Source organism: Armigeres subalbatus, chromosome 3 (assembly GCF_024139115.2).
Source record: "Armigeres subalbatus isolate Guangzhou_Male chromosome 3, GZ_Asu_2, whole genome shotgun sequence".
In the NCBI taxonomy this organism is placed as follows: Eukaryota; Metazoa; Arthropoda; class Insecta; order Diptera; family Culicidae; genus Armigeres; species Armigeres subalbatus.
The window spans coordinates 394,605,481-394,622,263 of NC_085141.1; the positions used below are offsets into that span (position 1 = coordinate 394,605,481).

The 16,783-nt window shown below is 42.6% G+C and overlaps 1 long non-coding RNA gene across 1 annotated transcript; it reads left to right on the forward strand.

The window, feature by feature from the left end:
* Positions 1 to 7,333: 7,333 nt before the first annotated feature.
* Positions 7,334 to 16,464, forward strand: LOC134223969 (uncharacterized). Its single transcript, XR_009982796.1, has 5 exons — positions 7,334 to 7,598; positions 7,775 to 7,833; positions 8,200 to 8,383; positions 8,442 to 8,606; positions 16,255 to 16,464. It is a non-coding gene; the product is annotated as an uncharacterized LOC134223969 (long non-coding RNA).
* Positions 16,465 to 16,783: the final 319 nt, after the last annotated feature.

Genomic DNA, 16,783 nt, shown 5'->3' on the forward strand with positions numbered 1-16,783 from the left:
GATGAATATGCACGATTTCCACAGGTATTATTATTTTATGGAACGGCCTCGAACCTTTTATTATTTTTTTTATTTATCATCAGACTAAGGCCGGAGTGGCCTGTGCTGCACATAAAAGACTTCTCCATTCAGCTCGGTTCATGGCTGCACTTCGCCAACCACGCAGTCTGCGGAGGGTCCGCAAGTCGTCCTCCACCTGATCGATCCACCTTGCCCGCTGTGCACCTCGCCTTCTTGTTCCCGTCGGATCGTTGTCGAGAACCATTTTCACCGGATTTCTGTCCGACATTCTGGCTACGTGCTCGGCCCACCGCAGTCTTCAGATTTTCGCGGTGTGAACGATGGATGGTTCTCCCAACAGTTGATGCAACTCGTGGTTCATTCGCCTCCTCCACGTACCGTCCGCCATCTGCAACCCACCATAGATGGTACGCAACACTTTCCTTTCGAAAACTCCCAGTGCGCGTTGGTCCTCCACGAGCATCGTCCAGGTCTCGTGTCCGTAGAGAACTACCGGTCTTATAAGCATTTTGTAGATAGTCAGTTTGGTACGGCGGCGAACTCTATTCGATCGAAGCGTCTTGCGGAGTCCAAAGTACGTACGATTTCCAGCCGCTATGCGTCTCCAAATTTCTCTGCTGGTATCGTTATCGGCGGTCACCAGTGAGCCCAAGTACACGAATTCTTCAACCACCTCGATTTCGTCACCACCGATAGAAACTCGTGGTGGGTGGCTCACATTGACCTCTCTTGAGCCTCTTCCTATCATGTACTTCGTCTTCGACGTGTTGATGACTAGTCCAATCCGTTTAGCTTCGCTTTTCAGTCTGATGTAGGCTTCCTCCATCCTCTCAAAGTTACGTGCCATCAAAGTTACGAACCTTTTATTGGTATTGTATTTCATGATTAGATCTCCCAAACCAAGCCAAAGTTAATAAAGACAATCCAGAGAGTTTTCATTCTAAGTAATTGCATTTTAACTCAACCACTTCAACCACATTAAACAGTTTAATTTAAAAATAATTTGTCTATCGTTTTCCTTTCTCGACAGATCAGTCCCGCTAAACTAATATTGGAATGGTCATATGATCGCAAATTCTATTTTCGTTTTTACTAGCTGCATTCTTGATATCCTTGGTTTCAATCATGTGCCGTTCCATATAACAGTGTTCAATAAATATCAAAACCCACATGCTTCAGAGAAAGAAAAAATGGCATCAAAATTTTCTCAGTTACGCGTTATATGGGGGAGGGAGGGGGTTCCAAAAATGTTACTTTTTGTTACGAGGGGGAGGGAGGGGGTCAAAAACTCGGATTTTTGCGTTACGTAATTTGTGAACAGACCCTTACGTGAACGCTTCAACTTCTCATATTTCGTGTGTTATTAGCGTGATACAGTTGCTTCGCTTCTTCACGGTTCCGATCTTCCTGCTGGCGATTTTTCCTCCGGAAAATCGAGTTTTGTCTGTTCCGCGCTCGTTTACATCGTGCCTCGTTCGCCCTCGTGCGGTGTTCCATTCTGCATACTTCTCTTCCACTAACGGCTCACATTCGCCGTCATACCAGTCGTTTCTCTGATCCGGGGGCACCGTGCCAAAGGCAGCGGTCGCGGTGCTACCAATGGCGAATCGAATATCTCTCCAGCTATCATCAAGAGACGCTGCGCCTAGCTGCTTTTACGTTGGGAGTGCCATTTCCAGCTGCTGCACATATCCTTGAACTAGTCTAACGTCTTGTAGCCGCCCAATGTTAAGTCGCAGTCGATTGAATTATTAAGATCTGTTCTCAAGGATAGTTTGGAGTGTCGTAGATGTCGAACGAATTCTTTAATTTGTTTGTAATGGTGCTTTGAGGTACCTTGGAGCTAGTCCATCTCATAAAACTATTGAGGACATCGAGCATCTTCATGTTGATAGATTTGAATTTTAAGATCTGTAGTCAAGGATAGTTTTGAGAGTCGTAGATGTCGATTGAAGTCTTTACTGTGTCTGTAATGTTACGAGGTACTATGGAACTACATCAACTCATAAAAATAGTGGGGACATCTTAGATCTTCTTGTTGATCGATTTGAATATTAAGATCTGAATTCAAGGACGGTTTAGAGTATAGTAGATATTGAAAAAGGCACGGCAAATGCTGGGTAAAGCGTACCATTGGTACTTCGCGTACTTGAAGGAATAAAATAGACCCCATTTTGCGATTCTTAGCCTCTTACCCAATAACTCCTATCCTTACCTCCTCGTGGCGCTGGCCGGGATACGAGCAACTTTAGGGAAGACCGGTTAACCAACCCCTGTGGGCAGTGGCGCCGGGAGTGGGTGGGACAAGTAGGACATGTCCTACGCATGAATTTTCCTGGGTGGGACAGTCAAAGCATTGTCCTACCCATGATTACGGTAAGAACATATGAAGTCATTGAATGGCACGAATTTGTGCAAAAGATTACTTTAAATTTGATGATAGTCTAAACAATAATCGAAAACAATTAATTTCTGTGATCCGCGACATCTCCCGAAAACTTGTACAGATATTTGATAATCGTAAGAACACCCAAATGTATGTCATGCTTCTTGGAAATATTTAAAAAATCTTGGTAAAGCAATATTTATCCTAAAAATCGAGGGAAGTTCCTCAAATTATGTGAGTATTCTGGTCGCAAGAACTTTTCAAGTTCTGGTTATTTTTAGAATTGATTATAATTTTAAACATAACTGTCCCATATTGAACTGGATTCCAGATGGATGGGATGGGACAGTTATGCTTTCAGCTGCAGTATAGGTAGAATGTGTATCCATTTCTCAACACAACTGTTTCCCAAATCGGAGACAAGCTCGGTGGTCTAGTGGCTAGCAGTAGCTCATGGGTTCGATCGCAAATGGAGCCGATTCCTAAAGGACATTTCGAAGATACTCGCTGTGGGCTTTTTCTGGATCACCATGATTTTTGATTCTGATATAATCCTTATGTATACAATTTGAAAAGAAACGAAAAAAGTTACATATTGTTGGACTTATATCTCCAAAAAAATAAAATTGTTGTCAAATTTGCTGCATCTGCAAGCGAACCCACTGGAATAATTCCGTATAGGAAGATCACATCACAAATCCCAAAATTTTCTGAATTGTGGGATCCGTATACTAGCAGAACAGTGATCAAACCATGCCAATGAGACAAAAATGACTAAATGGCTGCAATGAATCGCCTGCTTTGAGCATGCTTACAGCGGCACACTAGGAGTTAACTTTCTGAAATCAGTATGGCGAAAGGCATCTAAGGTTCGATTTCTCAAAATTAAGCACTTTCATCAAAAAAATATTTGGTAGGCATGGTAGCGGACACCTTCCTACATAATCGGGCAGATTGCGAATAGTTCACAATTAATATTCGTGGTAACGGGTGGATGTGATGCTACTCTACTTACGAATTTATGCGAATCGCTTATTGCCAATGCTAATACCAGAGCTGTTGCCCAAATCAGCATTTTTTGTCCTACCCACGACTCAGAACGTGGATGCGCCTCTGCCTGTGTGAACTATGGTCGTATGCTGACAGGGAAGGGGGATTTGCTCCTCTCATGTTTGGGGCGGCTGATCATTATCCGAGTGTCAGCGAGGGACACTAAACTAAACTGTGCACACCATGTTGCATCGTGTCAGCATCAGGAAGGCAGCCCCTTCAACGCGATGTAGGTAGCGCAACCCTGGTAAGGTAGCCTACCGAAGATTCTACAGTAGGGTGACTCAAATTAGTATGGGACAAACTTTTTTCATTTTTTTTTTTTGATGGGCCACCCTCTTATTCGGTTCTAAATTGATGCCCTGATGCACTGGACAAAATTTCAGCCAAATCGGTCAACGTTTTTCATTGGAAGTTTATATGGAAAAATGTATGCAGAAATATCCAAAAACAGTGAATTGCAGTTGGACGGCACAACCTACGATGAAGAACTATGATACTCATTCAGATCTTGGAGAATTTAATACAGAATGTTATGCAGAAAACCGAGAGAAGATTTGAATTTGCCCGGCTGAGTTATTAGCAATTCTCTGAAGTGGGGTTTGACCAAATTTCGTTTCTTTTACCTTTGAAAAGAAATAAATTCACCCCTACTACACTCCAGTAAAATGCTAATATCTTTGCCTAATAAACTCTTATCTTCTCGCAGTTTTCAGCATAACATTCTGTATTTAATTTTACAAGAACAGAATGAGTATCTTGGTTCTTGATCGTAAATTGTGCCGTCCAACTGCAAATCACTGTTTAGGGATGTTTCTGCATACATTTTTCCATATAAACTACCAATGAGTTTAGCATCGCCCAAACGTTGACCGATTTGACTGAAATTTTGTCCAGAGCATCAGGGCACCAAATAGAACCGAATAAGAGGGCGGCCCATCAAAAAATTTGAAAAAGTGTTTTTTGAGCCACTCTATTCTACAGTTACCAAGAAAGGCAAAAGTAGAGCAAACGGATTGATTCAACGGCAACAGACCCGGCAACGAATAAAGGACAACGATTGGAAAGTCTGGTCTTGGAACGTGAGAACTATGAATGAACAAGCACGTGTTGGGCTCCTGGCCCTGCAGAAGATCGGCGTGAGTGTGGCAGCAAACCAGGAAATACGGTGGTCCAGAACTGGAGAACGTTAATTCCGGGCGGTGGATCCCATAGCGAACACTAAGTGTGAAGTCTTCATTCAAGTACCACATCTACTATAGCGGCGGCGACAGAGCAGAACGAGGAGTTGGCTTCATTGTGATCGGGAAGCAGATGAAGCGTGTTATCCGGTGGAAGCCGTTAAGCGACCGCATTTGCGTGTTGAGAATGAAGGGCAAATTCTTCAAGTATAAGATAGCCTCACACCTCGGGAATTGGGTCGGCGGAATTTTTCCCCATGTATTTTTACATATGCGATGTTTTCAGGATTTAGGCACGGAAAATCAAAATCCCAGCACCATTTAAAATACACTGGGGTAAAAATCCGGCGGAAAATTTTCCTGAGGTGTAAAGGTTGCCTTACACGGAAGAAAAAAAGTACCCAAAATTGAGTATTTTTAAACTTACTTTTGAGTTAATTTTTCTTTTCTCTTTCATCCACTCTTTCTTCCCGGGAATTTGGATCGTGGATTTTTTCCTCATGTATTTTTGCATATGCGATGTTTTCGGGATTTGGGCACGGAAAATCAAAATCCCGGCCACATTTGAAATGCACGGGGACCAAAATCCGGCGGAAAATTTTCCCGAGGTGTCGGCGAGACCCTAATGGTTCATAGCTGGGTGCTGCGGATAGAGCCGCTTTTCTGCTCTCAAGCGAGTAGCGGGATATTATGAAATCAATCCTACACTAATAAAAATTTACACATTTTTATTGGCAAAAATCTAAAGAAATTTCCAAATAAATTCTATGTGTGCGTTAATAACCAGCCGCTATAGGAGAATCCACATAAAGGTTATTAGTTAATAAGGGTTATGTGTGTTTCCACATACATGCTATGCGAATTCACATAGCCGTTATATGGGAAATGCTATAGTCAAAATTTATGTGTGCCACACATAATGGATACACGGATAGAAATTTCATCCATTTGCTTTAAAAATATATATGTTTATTTCCAAAATGGTAATATGTTTGAATCAAACATATTTATTTTTAAAACCAAATTAAATCCCTGTTTGTTTTATACATACACTAGTGGACAGCCCCTCGCTCGCTCTTGCAAAAGTAAACAAAAACTCGAGTTCGGATCAGATCCGATCGGAAGTCAGCAGAGGAGCAGGAGCAAAAGTAGAAGCATATGTTTTCCTGCTTCCAAATTGATGATAAGGATGTTTTCAGGTACAGAAAGATAAGTAATGAAATATGAACTTTTGGAATTGTGCAATCTGGTAGTCAAATGCTACCGGAATATGAAAATTGGTAGAATTGATAAGAAAATATTATAAGTGGTCGAACCAAAACAATAATATCCATGTTTGCTTTTAGCATTTAGCTGGTTGAAACAACTTAAAACGCACATTTGATTCAATAAAAAGTTTTGTTCGCTTCAAATGCAACAATATGTTTGTTCCAAACAGATTTATTTTTGATGCCAGAATAAACTGAATTTATGTTTGGATTTACCTAGAATATGTTTGTTTTTAACGTAGTTTTTTCTGCGTGTATGATTGGATTTTTGTCAGTGTATAAGCAGAATTATTTTGCAGTTTTCCGGCTGTCAAACATTTCCCGCTCTCTCCCGAATTTCTCTTTCCATGCTGCATGAAGGCGCACGAATGCGCGAGACTCTACATGACTTTACCATGGTTTACATACATTCCTGCTCCAATCAGCTGCTGTGAAATCTCGTAACGAGTGCTTTTTAGTGGCATTACTGGCATTCCTACTAAGTATCCACTTGAAATATAATGTGAATATATTTGTTACAAAGAATACAAAACTCGAACTAAGTTCATTTTTATTTTTTCCCCAAATAATAACAATACTTCTCAATATAAAATCTAAAACGCACATTACCACACAGCAAAAAATTATGTAATGTGCATCGATGTAATTTAAGCGATGTACCAAAATTTCTATGTGATGCCTGTATCATAATGCACGTTAACATTTGTTTTGATGTAATTTTACATTGCTTAGAAATTACACAAAAGCCAGATTCAGCAAATTCCCTTACGTCGCATTTGTGTAATATTCGATGTTTGAAGCATCGAATATTACACAGAAAATGCTGCAACCAATAGAATCCAACATAGTTGTGTAAAATTACACAGATTTTGGATACAATATTATATGCATTCATAATATAATTTTCCTCGCAACACTGCACACTTGATGTCTGAGACGTCGGCGTTGTTTTGTCGCCATGTTGATTCGTTCGTTGATTTTCACGGTTTTTTCTCTCGCGGATTTATTAGTTTTCTTTGTATTTAATTCATTTAATTAAGCATAATTTGCCATCAATGTTACGGGACGGTTACGGGACGACGGCAAAGGAGACAAAAAGCGGATTTCTGACTACGGGACAGCAGGCGGACAATCCTCAATATATAATTCAAAGTGCAAGTTTAACTCCTTTTGTTTTCTGGTGACTTGGAGAGCCGCGATGTGCAATGGCCAAAAAAGGTTCAGGTAAACCGGTTGCTTTTTTGATACCGCTGTTCGAAAAAGTAAAACGAAAGATCAAGTAAGCTGAAATTCTCCAGGATTTTAAAAAGATTGAAGCCATTCGATGGATTCGCAGTTTGCGGCCATTCACATCCTGCTGGATGTGATCTTTGTCATGGCCTGTAGGCAAAATCAAAAGTGCCACCTTTTTTTTGAGATGAGTTTTGGCGAGCAACTGACAGAGACCTTGCAAAGGATGCCCGAGGCAAAATATATGAATCTGTTCCGTACAACGCTGCCGAAGTTGCTGGCAGCTGCTTGTCGACTTTGCGAAGGCTGGCTTGAGCAACCAATGCTGATGCGATCGGATGTAGAGTCTGAAACTCCGGAAGCCCTGGATTTGAACTTCGCTTGTAGGTTGGTCGACGATTTGCTTCGTGAGGTGAGTCCGAAGGTCAAACACGGCACCATCACGTTGAATTGATTTCTCTGGTGAGTATTTAATAGCTTATTCAGTTTACAAGCTTAATCACTTTTTTGAGGAGTAGGTATACAAATGTCAAAATCCGCACATCTTAATCTCGTTTAATTTATAACAAGTGATAAAGCTCGTAAGCTGAACAGACACATAATAATAAAAGTGGATTATTTGGAAACGTTGATTAAAGTCTTTCCATTTCTTACAGATCAAGATTTTCAGTATTTTTGCTGATGGAAAATAAATATGGTGAGTATTCATTAGGGTATAATATAAAATAGTAAATATAGGGGAAATGACGGCGTCGGTAGGTTTTGTTCTATTATTGCCAGGAGGGTTTTTGTTGACCAAATTTTATGAAATGTGGCCACAATATGCCTTGATATGCAGAGAATTGTTAGGCTAAATATGAGCATAATTTGTTATAGAAAAACCCTCTGACAATAATAGAACAAAACCTGCCGAAGCCGTCATTTCCCCTAGTTACAGTATTACAGCATAATAAAAACATTTTTCTATGAAATTTTATTAAAAGATATCTATTACCAATTATTTTACCCTATTTGTTCTGATTATAAATAATTGTAGTTTATATTCCATTTCCTTTTTTTTCAGGCTAATCACGGTGTACCTCCGCCAACTATACGCAGTCTATACGAAGGGGGCGTACATCATCTTTCTGATCGTACCTCTCTGCTCACATAGGACCTTCTCATGCTTGTCAGATCGCTATCAGGAACCATTATCCACGGGATACAATTTGTACTGTAAAAGGAAAAGTCCATAATAATCTAGCTTGGTAAGTTTTCATATACCTACTAGTTTAAAGAGTTTACTTTTTATCCCTATTTTTCCAGATTTTACATTTACGTGCACGGCGTGTTTGAAACGACTATCGAGAAATCTGACTTGCTCCACCGCGCAATGCAACGGGTTCGATTGCTGGTTGAAAGGAATCACTTTGCTACCACTTGATCTATTGGAACTCCTAAAGAATGACCTGACCGGACCGGAAGTGTAACGTAAGTACATAGTAATAAGTTAGATCTCCAAATGATTTTCTCATTGTGTGTTCGTAACGTTGGACTGCGTGCGTGAAGCTTTTATCTGTCTATCGTTTCTGGCTTGATTATTTGTTATTTCGTTCTCGTAATTTCGTTTTATGCGTGTAATCAAAAGTGCATTCGAAGCTGATTCCAGTGATATAGTTTTCGATCGCTTTGCACTGTTAATAAAGCTATAAAAAAGAAAAACAATTCTCGACAACGCCATCGAATACATCATCGTGCTAGTTGAATCTACCGTCAAAGTGTCATTACCGTCTACGACATAGCATCCCGCTTAACGATGCGCTTTGGTTGCGTTAAATGCTCCCTACCATCGGTGGACTAGATGAGAGTATCGATTGTAGTGGATGCAATGTAAGATACCATTTACACTGTATGAATATGAACCAGTATCAGTGGCGTGTATGCGTCGATTTTGAAAACGTACTTTGGTTGTGTGATGACTGTCTATCGTTATTCCGCAAGAACCATTCGCCGTCAGCAAAAGATGAGCCCAATGTGCTAGTACAAGATAAGCAAAAGGAGGAGGGCAAAATCGAGCATATTGTTAGTGCACTTCAATCAGAAATGACGATTTTAAAACAAAGTATTGCAGACCTACAGCAATCGATGAGCAGTGGTTGTCAACCGATTCATAGCAGGATAGCAAAACCGTCCACTTCTACGCCTCAAATAAATTCAAATTGCTTAGACCGGTCATCGAATTCAAATGATTCGGGTCAGCTGTTCAGAGGATCAAATGTAGAAAATATCTCCGTCGGCATTTGTAAGTTCTGGATATTCTTTACCAAAGTGGCTAAACATGTTTCAACCGATGCGATGCGCGAAATGGTATCCAATGCTTTGCAATCAACGGAGCAACTAGAAGTTGTGAAGCTAGTCCCGCGCTGGAGTAATTTGGAGGATCTGCGATATGTATCGTTCAAAGTTGGTATAAACTGGAAGGACAAGGAAAAGGCGCTAGAAAAATCAACGTGGCCAACGGGATTAATGTTCAGGGAATTTATGAACCGTGAATTTAGTTATTGGGAGCCGTAAAAAAATGAATGCTTTAATATTTTTGTTAGTTTTGATTGACTGTTCTTGTAGTTTGTTCTTTATCGTTAAATTGTTACATGCTCGTTATTATAAGTGAATGTGAATTATTTGTATAAGATTAAGTAAACAATCATTGGGGCAACCTTTGCCTGTTGATTGAGATCAAATAAACAACATATTCGATCCCGAACGGAGTACTTCTATGATTCAAAACAGAAACGGATACGAATGGAACATCTTTGATTTTTTTTAAAATTATGGATGGTACTCGTGAAGGATTTGCAATTAATACTTGCAATCAGTTAATAGAAATTCTAGGGATTTTAAGTGGAATAGTTTTGGGACTCAAGGAAACTGTTTGGGACTTCAAGCGTTTTTTTTAGGGATTCGAAGCAAAATCCTCAGGGAATACCGAACTGAATCTTTTGGGGGTTACCAGCAGTATCCTTAAGGAAATGTTTGGGAATTCCGGCTAGGATATTGTGGTGAATCCGAACAGAATCTTTTGTGGATTCCAAGTGGAATACTGTGAGTTTTCGAGCGTATTCCTTCAGAGTGGAATCTTTGAGTGATTTCGATTGAAATCCTTTGGGGATCACGAGCGGAATCCTTTGAGAATTCCGGAAGAATTATTTTGGGGTTCAGAATATTTTGTGGATGCTAAGTTTAACTTTTGTGGTGCGTTCCGAGCGAATAGTTTGGGGATTTCCAGCGGAATGCTTATTATGAGATTTCGAGTGAAATTCTTTGGGAATCCCAGATAAGATTTCCATCTAATTTTGGCATGCCGCACTGTATTCTTTTGGATCCCGGAACGATATCTTTTTTGGACGAAAATGAAATCCCTCGAGGATTCTGCAGAAATGCTTTGGGAGTTCTAATCATAATCCTCATGGGAAACCTCTGTACGCTCCGAGCGGAATCTTTTAGGGATTCTAAGTGGAATTGTTTGTGGATTCCAAAGGAAATCTTTTAGGGATTCGGAATGGAATGCTCTGGAGATTCCGAGCGAAATCCCTTGGAGGTAACAAGCGGAATGTTTTGTGTATTTCGAGCACAGTCCATTGGTGATTAGGAACGGAATCCTCTGAAAATTCTGAACGGGATCCATTTGGAGCTCCGGCCGGAATATTTTGAGAATTTCGAACAGGATCTTACTTTACTCTGTTATGAACATGCCTTGCATAACAAGTAAAATACCAAAGGACTAATACCAAAAAATAATAAGTAAAATACTTCAGGTATAATAGTTTTTGTTATTACAAGTGGGCTCCGTGGCCGTGCGGTTAGCCAGACGTCAATCATCTAAACGCATGGGCTGTGGAGTGTGGGTTCGATTCCCGCCCCGGTAAGGAGAACTTTTCGTAAAGCGAAAGTTCTCCACTGGTCCGCTGGGTGTTGCGTAAATGTCCTTGTCCGTTGTCTCATGCTAGATGTTAAGTGTTCAGTCTGTGCGACCTCTGGTCGAAGACGGTGATTCTGTCTTTTTTTTTAAATACCAAACGCATAACAAATTATTATTGGTTTGGTATTAAAATACCCACGCAAACAAATATTGCAGTCGAAACTACCATTCCGAGGGTTATTTTAAGAATACGCACCGACGATTTTCAGCAGATAACATACCTGTTTGACTTTACCAAGCGCGCAGTAAAAATCTACTGTGGCTCATGCGGAATGCTGTCACTTGAACTGAAACAGTTGTGAATTTCTCTGGAACCACGGTAAAATTTACTGAAATTTCATGGTTGTTTTAAAACAGAGCGTAATCTACAAAATAGTAGTTTTTACCACGGATTTTTTTCAGTGCAAGCATGTTATGTCTGATATATTTTGCATATTAATTTTTGGTACTTTACCTCTTATACAAGGCAACTTCATACCAAGTTTTGTTATCGAGGTTGTCGGTACTGCTTGGAAAGCGGAATCTTTCAGCGGTTTCGAGCAAAAAACTTTCTGGGATTCTGAGCGGAATCCTTTGGGGATTTTGAGCAGAATCTTTAGAAGATTCTGAACGAAATCCTTTGGGGTTTCCAAAAGGAAACCTGTGGGTGCTCCGAGGATTCTGAGCAGATTTTTTTGGGATCAAGAACGGAATCCTTTGAAGATACCAAGTAGAATCTCTGGGGAATCAGGACGGAATACTTTAAGAATTTTGAACGAAATCCTTACTGATTCTGAACAAAAATATTGATGATTCCGAACGGAGTTCTGAAAGAGTTCCGAATGGAATCCTTTGAGCACAGACAAACAGACATAAAACTCGTCAAATTTCCATCGTTCAGTGATTTACTTCTTCTTCTTCTTCATTGGCATTACATCCCCCTGGGACATTGCCGCCTCGCAGCTTAGTGTTCAATTAGCACTTCCACAGTTATTAACTGCGAGATTTCTAAGCCAAGTTACCATTTCTGCATTCGTATATCATGAGGCTAACACGATGATACTTTTATGCCCAAGGAAGTCGAAACAATTTCCAATCCGAAAATTGTTTAGACCGGCACCGGGAATCGAACCCAGCCACCCTCAGCATGGTCTTGCTTTGTAGCCGCGCATCTTACCGCACGGCTAAGGAGGGCCCCTCAGTGATTTACTGGTCGATTCAAATAATCATTAGTTGGCCAATCGATCACTCGTGGCGCGCGCATCGGATTTGCTTGAGTTTGACGTTTGCTCACTACCGCCATCTGGTTCGTGATTTGCCCAACTGGTGACACCTGTTCCATAAATGGCCTTCAACAGGTTTCTTTGAAGTTGCCAGTTCAATATTTTCGCCCCATATTAGTAATATGGGTATCCAACTTCAGCATTTTGCAAGACAAGTGGGATTATGCCTTCGAAAGTTCCTTCTTCCGGAACTTCCGGAGGAATTTCGGAGGAACTTTCGGAAGAATTCAGTAGGAACTTCCGGAAGAATTCCAGGAGGAACTTCCGGAGGAATTGCCAGAGAAACTTCCGGAGGAATTCCCGGAGGAACTTCCGGAGGAATTGCCGGAGGAACTTCCGGAGGAATTCCAGGAGGAATTCCGGAGGAACTTCCGGAGGAATTCCCGGAGGAACTTCCGGAGGAATTCCGGAGGAACTTCCGGAGGAATTCGGAGGAACTTCCGGAGGAACTTCCAGAGGAACTTCCAGAGGAACTTCTGGAAGAATAACCAGAGGCACTTCCGGAAGAATTCCCAGAGGAATTCCGGAAGAATTCCCAGAGGAACTTCCGCAGGAACTTCCGGAGGAATTCCAGAGGAACTTCGGAGGAATTCCCGGAAGAACTTCCGAGGAATTCTCGGAAGAACTTCCGGAGGAATTCCGGAGGAACTTCCGAGGATTTCCCGGAAGAACTTCGGGGGGAATTCCCGGAGAAATTTCCGGAGGAATTTCCGGAGGAATTTCCGGAGGAACTTACCGAATAATTTCCGAAGGAACTTCCCGATGAATTCCCGAAGGAACTTCCGGAGGAATTTCGGAGGAACTTCGGAGGAATTCCCGGAGGAACTTCCGAGGAATTCCCGGAGGAACTTCCGGAGGAATTCTGGAGGAACTTCCGGAGGAATTCGGAGGAACTTCCGGAGGAATTCCCGGAGGAACTTCCGGAGGAATTCCCGGAGGAACTTCCGGAGGAATTCCGGAGGAACTTCCGGAGGAATTCCGGAGGAACTTCCGGAGGAATTCCCGGAGGAACTTCCGGAGGAATTCCGGAGGAACTTCCGGAGGAATTCCGGAGGAACTTCCGGAGGAATTCCCGGAGGAACTTCCGGAGGAATTCCGGAGGAACTTCGGAGGAATTCCGGGGGAATTTCCGGAGGAATTCCGGGGGAACTTCCGGAGGAATTGCGGGGGAACTTCCGGAGGAATTCCGGGGGAACTTCCGGAGGAATTCGGGTGGAACTTCCGGAGGCATTCCGGGGGAACTTGCGGAGGAATTCCGGGGCACCTTCCGGATGAATTCCCGGAGGAACTTCGGAGGAATTCCCGGAGGAACTTCCGGAGGAATTCCGGAGGAACTTCCGGAGGAATTCCCGGAGGAACTTCCGGAGGAATTCCCGGAGGAACTTCCGGAGGAATTCCCGGAGGAACTTCCGGAGGAATTCCCGGAGGAACTTCCGGAGGAATTCCCGGAGGAACTTCCGGAGGAATTCCCGGAGGAACTTCCGGAGAAATTCCCGGAGGAACTTCCGGAGAAATTCCCGGAGGAACTTCCGGAGGAACTTCTGAAGGAATTCCCGGAGGAACTTCTGAAGGAATTCCCGGAGGAACTTCTGAAGGAATTCCCGGAGGAACTTCCGGAGGAACTTCCGGAGGAATTCCCGGAGGAACTTCCGGAGGAATTCCCGGAGGAACTTCCGGAGGAATTCCCGGAGGAACTTCCGGAGGAACTCCCGGGGGAACTTCCGGAGGGTACCCCGGGGGAACTTCCGGAGGAATTCCCGGGAGAACTTCTGGAGGAATTTCCGGGGGAACTTCCGGAGGGTACCCCGGGGGAACTTCCGGAGGAATTCCCGGGAGAACTTCCGGAGGACTTCCCGGGGGAACTTCCGGAGGAATTCCTGCAAGAACTTCCGAAGGAATACCTGAAGAAACTTCCGGAGGAATTCCTTGAGCAACTTCCGGAGGAACTCCTGGAGGAACTTCCGGAGGAACTTCCGGAAGAACTTCCGGAGGAACTTCCGGAAGAACTTCCGGAGGAATTCCCGGAAGAACTTCCGAAGGAATTCCCGGAAGAACTTCCGGAGGAATTCCCGGAAGAACTTCCGGAGGAATTCCCGGAAGAACTTCCGGAGGAATTCCCGGAAGAACTTCCGGAGGAATTCCCGGAGGAACTTCCGGAGGAATTGCTGGAGGAATTCCTGGAGGAACTTCCGGAGGAATTCCTAGAGGAACTTCCGGAGGAATTCCTAGAGGAACTTCCGGAGGAATTCCCGGATGAACTTCCGGAGGAATTCCCGGAGGAACTTTTGGAGGAATTCCCGGAGGAACTTCTGGAGGAATTCCCGGAGGAGCTTCCGGAGGAATTCCCGGATGAACTTCCGAAGGAATTCCCGGAGGAACTTTTGGAGGAATTCCCGGAGGAACTTCCGGAGGAATTCCCGGAGGAGCTTCCGGAGGAACTTTCAGAGGAATTCCCGGAGGAACTTCCGGAGGAATTCCCGCAAGAACTTCCGGAGGAATTCCCAGAGGAACTTTCGGAGGAACTTCCGGAGGAATTCCCGGAGGAGCTTCCGGAGGAACTTTCAGAGGAATTCCCGGAGGAACTTCCGGAGGAATTCCCGCAAGAACTTCCGGAGGAATTCCCAGAGGAACTTTCGGAGGAACTTCCGGAGGAATTTTGGCGGGCTTTTGTCGCTCTCATCGCTTCTTTTCTGCTCTGCGCGGTGTTGACTACTCTCCCGAAATGGTAATTTTTGTGTGGAATTTGGAAAACTACCTTCAAAATTTAATGCGGTCACATACTTGGTCACATATATACTTTTATTACATCAAAATGATCGTTGAAAAATTTCAAAACTTTTGTCAGTTGGGTTTTGCAAAATTCGGTTCCTCAAATCATCGGAGAGAGGTACTGAGAAACGAAAATTTTAGTTGTCTGTTAGGATTCCAGTCGGAATCTCTAAAATATTCCCGGCGAAATCTCTTAAGGTTTCCAATCGGAATTCTTGAATGTTTCCCATCGCAATCCTTAAATGAATAAAAACGCTAATTAGTTCCTGTCGGAATCCTTAAAGAATTTCCATTGGAATCCCTAAAAAAATCTCGTCGGAATCCTGCGAGGATTTCCGTCCAAACCCCCAAGGATTCCCATCGGGATCTCTGAAGGATTCCCGTAAGGATTTTTAAAAGATTTCCGTCGGAATCCCTCAAGTATGCGCGTCCTGCGCGTCAGAACCCTCAAAGGATTCCCTTCAAAATCCATTATGGATTCCCGTTGGAATCTGTTTGAATTCCCGGAAATCCTAAATGTTTCCCATCGCAATCCCTAAAAGAGTCCCGCTGGAATCCCCAAAATATTCCACTCGGAAGCCCTAAAGGATTCCCGTCAAAATTACACAAGGATTCTGCGGAATCCCTCAAGGATTCAAGTCGGCAACCTTTAATCATTCCCGTTGGAGTCTTTGGAAGTTTCCCATCGGAATTGCTAAATGTTTCCCATTGCAATCCCTTAATGATTCCCATCAAAATCGCTGTTATTTTAGTATTAAAATTAGTGGATTCAGAAGGGGTCTCCAGTAGCCTTGCGAGCAACGGCGTATGATTCCCAATCCGGAGATAACGAGTTCAATTCTCGGTCCGCCGGTCTAGGATGTTTTCGGGTTGGAAACTTTCTCGACACCCTGGGCATAGTGTATCCTTGTACTTGTCACACAAGATACGTACTCATGCAATGGCGGACATAGAAAAGCTTTAAATTAATAACTGAGGAAATGCTAATAGAATACTAATTTGAAAAACAGGCCAAGTTCCAGCTGGAATGTAGAGCCATTGAAGAAGAGGAAGAAGAAGATTCAGAATTTGAACCTGAAATTCATAAAAGATCAGATCAACTGTGTAATCAATGGATTTTCTTTTATAGGACCTTGGACGATAAATCTACAGAGAGAATTGGTGCGCCTGTGCATGAAGGTCATTAATTCAACTGCTCCGCTAGGAATTAACAATCAGCATGTTGCCTTTAGCCGTGTGTACTGCAGATGGGATTCCGGCATTGCCGTAGCTGAATGAAACCTTCCCCTTACGTGAGAAAATGGACGCCCGGTGGTGTGGCAGATCTGGCTGCGCGATCTAGAAAAGATTGTTTATTGTTTAATATGTTTTTATCAAAATATTCTATAGAAATATATTTATAACAAAATAAAGTGATACAAATAACTTTGTGAAAGAAAACTACCATAAAAACTCAATTCAACAATTTTAAAAGTACTTTTTGAATCACATTCTTTTACATTGCTCTGATTACGTCGTCCAATTTATTACGTCGATACGAAATTACATCGCTCCTGTTTATTACACAGGAGGCTATGGTGTACATCGCCCAGTGTATTGCGAGAAAAGAGAAAAATTCTAATTTTGAGGAGCAAAGAAGAAGAAGCAGACTGAATGTC